Raw genomic sequence first — 12,500 nt, 5'->3', positions numbered from 1 at the left:
CGTTGTAATCTAACCACCTTGAACACAACGGCACGACCCCCCCCCCCACACGCAAACACACACACACACACACATACAAAAATGTATTGCACGATGGTCCGGCCTGTGGACACAGACTGTGGTTAATCCTTTCCGTGTGATGGTGTGACCCCTAACCCAAGGTCTATAAGGATCCTCCTTGTTATGAACTGCATCGTCAGGACGTGACATCCCCAGAAATCCTGAACACACACACACACACACACACACACACACACACACACACACACACACACACACACACACACACACACCGCGGCTGGTTCTAAGGCAAGATCCTCACGAATCATATTCCAACGGGACAATATTCTTTTGGGAGGAATATTATTTTTCAATGCCTTGGGCTGTCGTCACGAACAAAAGCCCTCCTGGAGGCCTGGCCTGTGTGTGTGTGTGTGTGTGTGTGTGTGTGTGTGTGTGTGTGTGTGTGTGTGTGTCTGTGTCTGTGTGTACATATATAAGTATATACGACATGGGAAATACATACATGGTTAGAGACCAACACACGCACAAACTGTTCATATCATACATTAGAGTAAAGCTTGAACAACCTTCTCAAGCTTGATCATCATACACAAAGCAGTACAAAAAGCTAAAGTCCACACAAAAGCAAAAAAGATGGCACCAGAGCTAGGACAGCGGAGTGAAAGAGGTCAAAGGTAAGAAATTCCTCCATCCTGGAAAAGAGAGAAGTAAGGGATGACCTTTAAGCCTTTAAATCTGTTTGATACAAACAGAGGACAGCTCTTCGAAATATGCAAAGACAAAACAACCAGAAGCCATAGCGTGAATCAAGCAGGAAACTTTCAAATAAAAAAAAATTACAAAAGAGATAAACAAAGCATTTGACACTGTCCCACTACACATACTCCCATTAAAATACTTGACATCCTCCTCCACAACAAAGACAAAAAAGCAGTTGGCCAATTTCATAGCTTCTTCATCCTCACAACACTAAATCTCTACAGAGGAGTTCCCAAGGAACAGTTCTTTCTCCATCTCTCTTCAATCTCTTCTCTTCCTACATGACTTCCTATTACCACAGATGAACCACAACATGATGGTCATTCCGTATGCAGACGACCTCACAACCACATCACAACACCCTGACACCACACGACCAACATCAAGCATGCAGCACGACATTGCACAACTGGAACGATGGCTCACCTAGAACGTAATGTCTGCATCCCACAGAGCGTTCACCGACGTGAATAGATCAACTGGTACCGCACTCATTATCCGCAATTATTATTATAATCAGGATCATTATCATTATAATTATCATACTTATCATTACTATTAGTGGTATCATCACCATCATTAACAATTATAGAACATATACAATAACAAACGTGCATTCAGTCCATAGTCTTAATTTCCCCTATTCTTCTGTATGTTGCAATTTCTGCTCTTTTTTTCTATTCTTACCAATATTCAAAACCACGAACCACGGTAAAGACAAACCGCAGACATCTGTTATTCACCACAAATACATGTCTCATTCATCACACAAACATTAGTCAGTCATCACTCATACATGTCAGTCATCAGTCATCCATACATCTGTCATTCATCAGTCACCCATAAATCAGTCATTCATCAGTCACTCATACATCTGTCATTCATCAGTCACCCATACATCAGTCATTCATAAGTCACTCATACATCAGTCACTCATACATCTGTCATTCATCAGTCACCCATACATCTGTCACTCATCTGTCACTCATACATCAGTCATTCATCAGTCACCCATAAATCAGTCATTCATCAGTCACTCATACATCTGTCATTCATCAGTCACCCATAAATCAGTCATTCATCAGTCACTCATACATCTGTCATTCATCAGTCACCCATACATCTGTCACTCATCAGTCACTCATACATCAGTCATTCATCAGTCACCCATACATTCGTTATTCATAAGTCACTCATACATCTGTCGTTCATCAGGCACAGATGGAACTCCGGAATAATCGTGTGTCCTCAACATACACCATAATAGAGAGAATGATGATGATTCTCTCCCGACAACTAAGGGAGCACAAAAAAAATAGCGCGCGCGCGCGCGCGAGAGAGAGAGAGAGAGCACATCACAGCACATATCCGTCCAGTCAGCTAACGATGACGAATCACTTTCACAGTACTGGAAGAAAAGGGGGAGGGGGAGAGGGATAATCTGGAACGCTAAGTATAGCAGCCGGGAAAAAAACACAGCAGCTGCCATACAATTTCAGCGCTGCTCGTCTTGGTTCTGCCTGGCGTAGTTACCCTTAACTGAGCGCTCTTATTTAAAGCAACCATTGTACGTCATCTCTTACACCGCTCTGCAAAGTATTGTATGGAACTGTGCATATTCCTTAGATGAAAAAGTATTATTGGATTATCTTGGTGAATACGTTTAATGTAGGAATATATATATATATATATTTCATGCGTGGCAGGGTGGCAATGAGAATGGATGAAGGCAGCAAGTATGAATATGTACATGTGTATATATGTATGTCTGTGTATGTATATGTATGTATACGTTGAAATGTATAGGTATGTATATATGCGTGTGTGGACGTGTATGTATATACATGTGTATGTGGGTGGGTTGGGCCACTTTTTCGTCTGTTTCCTTGAGCTACCTCTATAACGCAGGAGACAGCGACACAGTATAATACATATATATAAATAACTATATATAAGACATGTATCATGACAAACGAGATTATCTTCTCTCCACCTAGCTATGGCACTCGAGATCATGTTCTCTAACGTTTCAAGTTGGTGCGGAGTGTTCTCAAATCTTCCAGGCTGGTGAGAACAGTTCTCCAGTCCTTGAAGTTGGTGCGAATTGTTCTCTGGTTTTCGGAGTTGGTGAGGAATATTTTCCAATCCTTCGGAGTGGTGCTGAATCTTCTTTACCATGATGAGTTGGCGAGAACATTTCTTTACCGTGATAAGTTGGCGAGAACATTTCTTTACCGTGATAAGTTGGCGAGAACATTTCTTTACCGTGATAAGTTGGCGAGAACATTTCTTTACCATGATGAGTTGGCGAAAACATTTCTTTACCGTGATAAGTTGGCGAGAACATTTCTAAATCGAGATAAGTTGGCGAGGACAGTTCTTTAGTGTGGCAAGATAGCCGAGTATAAATATCAAGATCAATGATAAAAATAGCTTATGATATCACAATGCAACCACCAATAACGCAGGACCAGACTAGGTTACACCTTCAAGTCCTCACAACGTACCGTATGAAATACACTCTACAACCCACCCTACAATCAACCGTTCTGCTTTGTCTGAACCTCTCTCGTCACGTCCTTGCGATCCGCCCCACCCGAAACCCCCAGCTGCCTACCACGCCCCTGGCAGCAGTGAGTGGGCCCGCCCGCCCGCCCGCCAGCCGTCGTACCCATAACCAAACACGAGGGGAGGACCAAACCCCACCCCCCAGGCAAGGGCAGGAGGCAGAGAGATGAAGACTAACAAGTCTGGTGTTAAGAGAAAAGCCTCGCTGTACATTCCGGGGCACAGCTTATGTCCTGGTGAGGCAGGGGCCGGGGCTGGTGGGAGGAAGAGGAACACAGGCAGGGGACGGGACAGTTTGCTGAGGATTACGTCCCGTGGAGTGGGAGAGACCACCCCGGGATTATGGCCTCTCCTGACCTGCCCCAACCACTCTACTCACTCACTCTAGCCCATGAGAATATCACCCTCACCATCGTCTCAATCATGTTGGCACGCCATACCAGCGGGCGAAGAATATCTCATGGCGCTAATACCCAACACATCAGACACAGACAGGCTAACTAACAGAGACAGGGGAATTACGGCGAAATTTTTTCAAAATGGCAGAGTTACACAGACCACACAGAATCAAGGTTCAAGCGAGGTCGTGTGAGAGAGAGAGAGAGAGAGAGAGAGAGAGAGAGAGAGAGAGAGAGAGAGAGAGAGAGAGAGAGAGAGAGAGAGAGAGAGATGGAGGAGGGGTCAAGGTGATATATATTAGGAAACGTCATACGTTACAGCGAGGCACACACTACATAAGAATCAGTTGTGAGACCGAGGTTCGCCACAACAAAAATCAACTCTGCCACCTTAAGACACACAAGTGCTAACCTATTTGTAACACTGCGAGTGTTTCTTTCTCCTGCAACACGAATCACTAAACCTTAACTACTTTATCACGTCGGTACGATCCTTGAACACGGCGGGTGGTACGACTCAAGCACCATGGCGATACGTCCCTTGGTTACGACGGCAAAGCCTTTAACCTAACCCTTACGACTGACGTCAGAGGTCATACCATGTTATACTCATGGGTCGTAGCGTCCAGCCCAGTGGGTAAAGATGGAGCCGCCTGACCCAGTTCTTCCTAGTGTCGCCAGGGTATGAAACTCAGCCTGGATCTGTAGGTTTAGATAATACTGATGATAAATATCGTCCTAATTTAGACCACCTCTGTATGGGCGTTAACGGTGATGGCCGTGATGCATTCACAGGCCGCCCGGGGTCGAGCGAACAGGTTCGAATCCTGGATGTGGCAGTCGGTCCACAGTTGACCCAGGTGTTACCCTCCCTTGAAGTTGACCGATACAATGGATATCTGTGGGGCCTGGATGTGGAAAGGGAGCTGTGGTTTCGGTGCATTATTACATGACAGCTAGAGACTGAGTGTGAACGAATGGGGCCTATGTTGTCTTTTCCTAGCGCTACCTCGCACACATGAGGGGGAAGGGGGTTGTTATTCCATGTGTGGCGAGGTGGCGATGGGAATAAATAAAGGCAGACAGTATGAATTATGTACATGTGTATATATGTATATGTCTGTGTGTATATATATATGTATATATATATATATATATATATATATATATATATATATATATATATATATATATATATATATATATATACATATATATATATATATATATATATATATATATATATATATATATATATATATATATATATATATATATATATATATATATATATATGTACATTGAGATGTATAGGTATGTATATTTGCGTGTGTGGACGTGTATGTATATACATGTGTATGTGGGTGGGTTGGGCCATTCTTTCGTCTGTTTCCTTGCGTTACCTCGCTAACGCGGGAGACAGCAACAAAGCAAAATGAAAAAAATAATATATATTGCAAGAGGTCACAGTGGTGCACGTGATCTAATGCATAGAACAACGAAGAAAATGAAACACGATAAGTTCCCAAGTGCACTTTAGTGTAATGATCACATCTTCAGGGGACACACATAAATGAGATAAAAGACGTAGAACAGTCCGCTGATATACTAGGAAGAGACGTAGCTTGGACGCCATTAGCTAGTCTCTTCCTTCCACACACACACACACACACACATAAATATATATATATATATATATATATATATATATATATATATATATATATATATATATATATATATATATATATATATATATATATAAAGCATTAATAACATAACCTGGATTACGGCATTGAGTTGCATCTGCTGTCTCATCTAATATATAAAAAAAAAAAAAAGCCATTAGACTGTCTGAACTGCAACAAACACTTCCTATAGGAGGAAATATGACAGACTTAATGCAAAATGAAAAGGTTAACGGCTCCTATGTGAGACGACACTTAATGTAGGAAAAGAGGGCCAAGCTTTGCTAGAAGACCTGCCTTAACACCCAGGCCAACTGTCGTCAGATCCAGCTCTTCTGATGCGAGCCAATGATCATTATATCTTCTACAGCAGAGCCGAACCACTGAAATTTAAAACCTGAACACAAACATCTGTCTATGTCTGAGGTCAGCGTATTCACAATCCTGTACAATCAGCAGATGTAGAGGATAATGCTGCCTATCCATTTCGTATACAAAATTCCACTCAAAATCATGATTTCTCAAGTTGTCCGATGCGATCATATTGTCCACTGTGAATAAAACGACAAAAAACATTTGTCTCTCCTCATGGCCTAAGATGACGATGACAACACATCGCATGAGATCGACGTATTGATTAATTACGTCCCATCTGACGGCAACCTCCCACACAAGGCATCAGCGGGTTCGCTTTCACGCACAGTAATACACCTCCTTCTTCCCCCTATTACACATGACGCATCAACCCACGTGATCACAGAGGTGTCGAGGGACGTAGTGGCTCTGAAGGACACTGTAAACACGTAGCCGCACGTATCACGGTCGCACGGTGAAGCAACATTACCCAAACCCGGTCAGTGTTCGCTCTCCCATCATTAAACAAAGAGAAATCAAATGCATATATTCATGTGGCCAATTAACAGTTCATACTTTATAGGATACAACCAGTTCCATTTTCAAAACAATTTTCTGGTCTAATCAACAGTGCAGGTAATTGCCACATCACATAAAATAAGCAAACAAACCACTAACTAGCTAAATGCGGCTATTAGTCTGAAATGCAGTCAGTCATCCGCTAGGCTGTGCAAACCAGAGGACCAGCCGTGTCCAGAAGGTGGACGCAGCTCTGAGGCAACGTTAGGAGGCCATAAACCACACACGGGAAAGAACACAGCCGAAGACGAGAGAGTGAGAGAGAGGAAGATGTCCACAACAGGAAGAGACGAAGACAGAGATGACAGTGTGAAGACAGAAGCAAAAGAGTTAGCACAGCTGGGGATGGATGGACTGAAACAAGAAGAATGACCAACCACAGGAGCGGACAAAAGTAAAGATAAAAGACAACGACAGAGTCACATTTAAAGGTTACGGAGCCAGAAAGAAAGCTAAGAATCAAGATACAACACCATGAGCCGTAAACAGAACTACGAAGTACGATGAAAACAAAGAGAGCGAGGAGCAGATCGCAAGCCGGAGAGGTAAGAAGAGCAAAACATACACGGGAAAAAAGTGCAAGAGAAGACGAGACGAGCGAAGGTTCGCGACAAGAAGCAAACACAGTGCTGGCGGGAAGAGCCGATGGTAAGCGCACAGGAAGGTAGGTAGGTTCCCCACATCTGTGGTCTCCCTGGCGGAGTTCAGCAAGATAATTCCCCCGAACACCACCTCCCAGGGGGTACGCAAAGGGGGGTTGTGTGTGGGGGATAAGTCGCCATTCCGATGAAATAGTAATTACCCGTCTACTTCGCCGGGCCCTATCTAGTTACGCTTCCGACCCGTGACGTACGCTGCCGACATCTGTCGCTCAGCGACCGTGAGGCGTGTATTGCCACCTGCGACACTGACGCCATCTGTCGTTCGCCGAGACGTACACACTTCAACCTGGGAAGTGCTATGCCCGGATCCGTCGTTCAGTGACCAGCGAGAACAGATCTCTCTACCTGAACGTGTTGTAATGACGTCCGTCGCTCAATGGGCGTGAGGCATCCAACATCATCCGTGGTCAGGTGTTCGCGGACTCCGCCTGCAGTAACACCGTGACGGGGCTGTATCATCAGCGGACGGACACAGAGCAGCGTGGTTCGCGGACCCTCTCGTCTGACAGGAGCCTACCCTACCGTGCTCCTGCTTGGGGCGCGATCTCGAACCTGCAGCAGCGCCGTAAGAGCGGTCTTCCGGTTCCATAATACTATCCGTGCTTCAGGAAGGACACGAGAGTAAAACATTATTCAGTCATCACTATATAGAGCATGGTTTACCATCTATTGCCAACGCTGTACAATGTGAGGCTACCAATATTATCACTAATGCTGTACAATCTTGAGTATACCATTTCGTTACTGCTGACAGGTGTAGTACAACCTGAGGCTACCAATTCGCTATTGCTAACAGCATACAATGCGAGTCTACTAGTTCGCTGAACTCTGTGTTTCACCTACATTGCTATCTTCTACTATTGTCAAAAGGATATTTTTTTTTCCAGAAAATTTTCCGTCAGTTCAAAATCAGAAAACGTGCCACCATCCTTCTCTAACTTGTCGCCAAACATAAAGTCCACATCATACACATCACATAAAAGTCGACTTGGTACAATAGATCACAATATACAGAGAATCTGGCTGGAGAAACCATTCGAAACTTATTGCATAAATATACACTCGTTCATCCCCTTCTTCGTCCAACGGAACGACACTTGACAACCCTATACAGGGACACGGCCAGTGGCGGGAGATACCACGCTTCACAATACCAATAATAATAATAATAATAATACAAATAATAATAATAATAATAACAATAATAATAATAATAATAATAATAATAATAAAAATAATAATAATAACAATAATAATAAAGGCTTTGTTAAATCAACCTGATCCAAAGACAGAAAATATAAAGTAAAATTCATACGTCATACTGATGATATAGACAAAAGAGCAGAAAGGGATATTTACCATACAGTCTCTATACATATAAAAGGATGGAGGTGGACCCAATCTTGAAGCAAGACGTTACGACCCTTGAGCACAACCCATAACGTTTACTGTCAAAAGCCAAGCCATCACACCCAGTGGGGTTGTAACGTCTGATCTAGACGTTGATACAATCATCCGTCCGCTGATGATGACTGGGTTCACAACAGTGAGAATGGCAGTGATACTGTAGCACGAGCTCCCGTGACCCCCAACGTGAGTGTCGTCCAACATCAGTCGTGTCAAATAACTCCATCTCTACGCACTACCGCAACTGTTTACAGTCGCCAAAAAATATATATATATACATTCATTCTCTTAACAGTCCTAAGTTACAATGACTCGATCATCAACAATTTACAAGTACAGAGGAATTCTCAAGAGAAACTGACCAGTGGGTCCTCAACTGCGTAATTTTCATATGTCTAAATTTTAGCACCTGTAGCCCTCACAGGTTATACAGTGCCTGCGACTATTTCTAGCCTGGGTTAATGATTCGCGGTTACCATTCGCCAAACTCGTAAATGATACTGTTTACCTACAGCTAGTCCGGAATATCACTATTGGAACCTGCATGAATAACTCACGGCCATGGAGTGCGAACAATTCCAGGCTTCTACAAGAGATATGATGTCGCACATCATCAGTGACCAAGTGAAACATGAACGTGAGAATGATTACCAACACAACAATGACTACACTCAGGATTGCACCATCCACGAAACTCTCCACACCAGCTGCTGCTGTGGCTTGTACAGTTCCCAACATAAGCTGTCTTGACATTAAAACCACAACTGGAAAATAAAGTCTCTGATCATCACATTCTGGGTTTATTAAACCTAGGATCACGGGTATAAAACGACGGGTGTCCCTAGTTATAAAAACACAACATCCTACTAGTTTTAAGAATTTCTATCTAAACACTTTGAGTTGGACGACACGGCACATGGTTACGATGGCCAGGCTCTTCACCTGATCCTTCCTTAGGTCAAGCCGTCCATCATGCCTACGGGTAGTACCGTCGTGCCCATGGGGTATATAACAGGAGCATTGTTACCCTTACATCAGGCAGCTGGAGGAGACGGACAATACTGAGGGATTCTGACCAACCATCCACCAGGGCTCTTTGCAAGTCCCATATCTCAAAGTTCACAGGATATCTTTTCTTTTTTTTTTTTTTCGTCCTGCTTGAGTTGGAGACACGAGAGGGCAGGGATAGGCTACCCATGACAACCTTCAATCCCGGACGAGTGCAGATTATCCTACACAATCCCTTTATGACGAATGACAACACTGCTGTAAGGGAGGGAGGGATGGAGGAGGGAAGAGAAGAGTTCGGCGGGTGGCGGGTCCTGGCCACTAAGCTGGCAGTCATCCCTCCAGTGTATGTCGGGACACGACCCCCTGACCCGCCGCAGGAGAACAAGAGGGGCTATCCACCACCCGCACATACAGAAGCGAGACGGCGCTACACAACACTTTTACACTACCCCTCCCACTCCTCCTCTTCCCTCCCTCACCATAGGTTCTGATTTACTTGTCATGTCGGAACTGCAGCGGAGGGAGTCTGAAAATGTATGTGGCTGTTTGGCGGTATTTTATATATAAAGTTACAGAGCGAAGCTCCGCAGGGCAGAGACATGGGAGGGTGGAGGAGTGCTGACAAAAATCACACAAGTCCTGCGTCCAAACACTGGCCAACTGCATATTCCGTCAGAAACAACTGGACGGACGGGGGGAAGCGCCATCTGCCACTGCTACCTAGACTAATTCACTTCAAATGTTGCAGAACAACACATATCAAATCAAACGTCTACTAAAACGGCAGAAAATTTCCTAACATTGTATGACCTGTATATAAGGTTACATAACACAACCTGCAGTACTCCGACTAACGTAGTGGTTTAGCGCTGATGACCATGACGCATTCATTGGCCGCCCTGGGTAGAGTGCACGGATCGATTCCTGGGTGCTCGGCATTCGCTCCACAGTCAACCCAGCTGTTCATCCTCCACTAAGGGTTGGTCGATAAAATGGATAAAATGGATACCTGGCTTAGGCGACGGGAATGGATGAAGGCAGCAAGTATGAATATGTACATGTGCATATATGTATATGTCAGTGTATGTAAAGGTATGTATATGTTGAAATGCATAGGTATGTATATGTGCGTGTGAGGGCGTGTAAGTATATACATGTGTATGTGGGTGGGTTGGGCCATTCTTTCGTCTGTTTCCTTGCGCTACCTCGCGAACTCGGGAGACAGCGACAAAGTATAATAAATAAATAAATATATATGTACATATGCATATATGTATATGTCTGTGTATGTATATGTATGTATACGTTGAAATGCATAGGTATGTAGATGTGCGTGTGAGGGCGTGTATTTATATACATGTATATGTGGGTGGGTTGGGCCATTCTTTCGTCTGTTTCCTTGCGCTAACTCGCTAACGCAGGAGACAGCGACAAAGTATGATAAATAAATAAATACATTAAATATATATATATATATATATATATATATATATATATATATATATATATATATATTTCTTTTCTTTTAAACCATTTGCCATTTCCCGCGTTAGCGAGGTAGCGTTAAGAACAGAGGACTGGGCCTTTTTTGGAATATCCTCACCTGGCCCCCTCTGTTCCTTCTTTTGGAAAATTAGAAAAAAAAAAAAAAACGAGAGGGGAGGATTTCCAGCCCCCCCGCTCCCTCCCCTTTTAGTCGCCTTCTACGACACGCAGGGAATACGTGGGAAGTATTCTTAATCCCCTATCCCCAGGGGATATATATATATATATATATATATATATATATATATATATATATATATATATATATATATATATATATATATCCCTGGGGATAGGGGAGAAAGAATACTTCCCACGTATTCCCTGCGTGTCGTAGAAGGCGACTAAAAGGGAAGGGAGCGGGAGGCTGGAAATCCTCCCCTCATTTTTTTTTTTTTCCAAAAGAAACAGAGAAAGGGGCCAGGTGAGGATATTCCCTCAAAGGCCCAGTCCTCATCCTCTGTTATTAACGCTACCTCGCTAATGCGGGAAATGGCGATTAGTAAAAAAAAAAAATATATATATATATATATATATATATATATATATATATATATATATATATATATATATATATATATATATATCGTTAATGAGATGGCGCTAATTAGGAAAAACAGTTCTTGATAGTTACAGTTTGCCCAGACAATGAAGACGAGCTGTAGGTACACCCGTGAAAGCTACTGTAAGAAAGTGCATATAAAAACACGCCGAGGGAGCCTGACTTAAGGTGTGTGAACCGGTCCCGCTTATGATGCAAAAACACAGAGCCAACCCAAGGGCAGGAGAACCGGTCCCGGTCATGATGTAAAGACAGAAGCCAGCCCAAGGGCAGGAGAACCGGTCCCGGTCATGATGTAAAGACACGGAAGCCAGCCCAAGGGCAGGAGAACCGGTCCCGGTCATGATGTAAAGACAGAAGCCAGCCCAAGGGCAGGAGAACCGGTCCCGGTCATGATGTAAAGACAGAAGCCAGCCCAAGGGCAGGAGAACCGGTCCCGGTCATGATGTAAAGACAGAAGCCAGCCCAAGGGCAGGAGAACCGGTCCCGGTCATGATGTAAAGACAGAGGTCAGCCCAAGGGCAGGAGAACCGGTCCCGGTCATAGTGTAAAAGAAAAAAAGCCAGAAAGTACACGATAATGAATCAAGAGAAAGGCATCAAAGAAAAAAAATTTACAAGGAAAACGAGGAAAGAAGTGTCGGCAGTAATGAAGGAAACAAAGAAAACGGGCGGGGAGAGCGTGGTAAAAGGGGCGGGTAATGTTCCCCTTGTGGTTATGAAGAGACTCGGGCGGGCGGGATCATAAACCGGTTAATCCAGGTTGCTCAGTCGAGGGGAGCAGCCATCAAGTTTAGGGCCGCCGACGCTGACCTTCCCCGATTAGGGGGACGAGTGGAGGGAGGGAGAGTGGAGGAGGAGAGGGGGAGAGAGAAAGGTCATGGAGGATGGAAGTGAGAGCGGTGATTACCGGAGGACAAGTGTGAGGAGACACAGTGAACCAC

This window comes from Panulirus ornatus, chromosome 2 (genome assembly GCF_036320965.1).
Source record: "Panulirus ornatus isolate Po-2019 chromosome 2, ASM3632096v1, whole genome shotgun sequence".
NCBI classification, from domain to species: domain Eukaryota; kingdom Metazoa; phylum Arthropoda; class Malacostraca; order Decapoda; family Palinuridae; genus Panulirus; species Panulirus ornatus.
Note: the sequence above shows the minus strand (reverse complement) of the source record.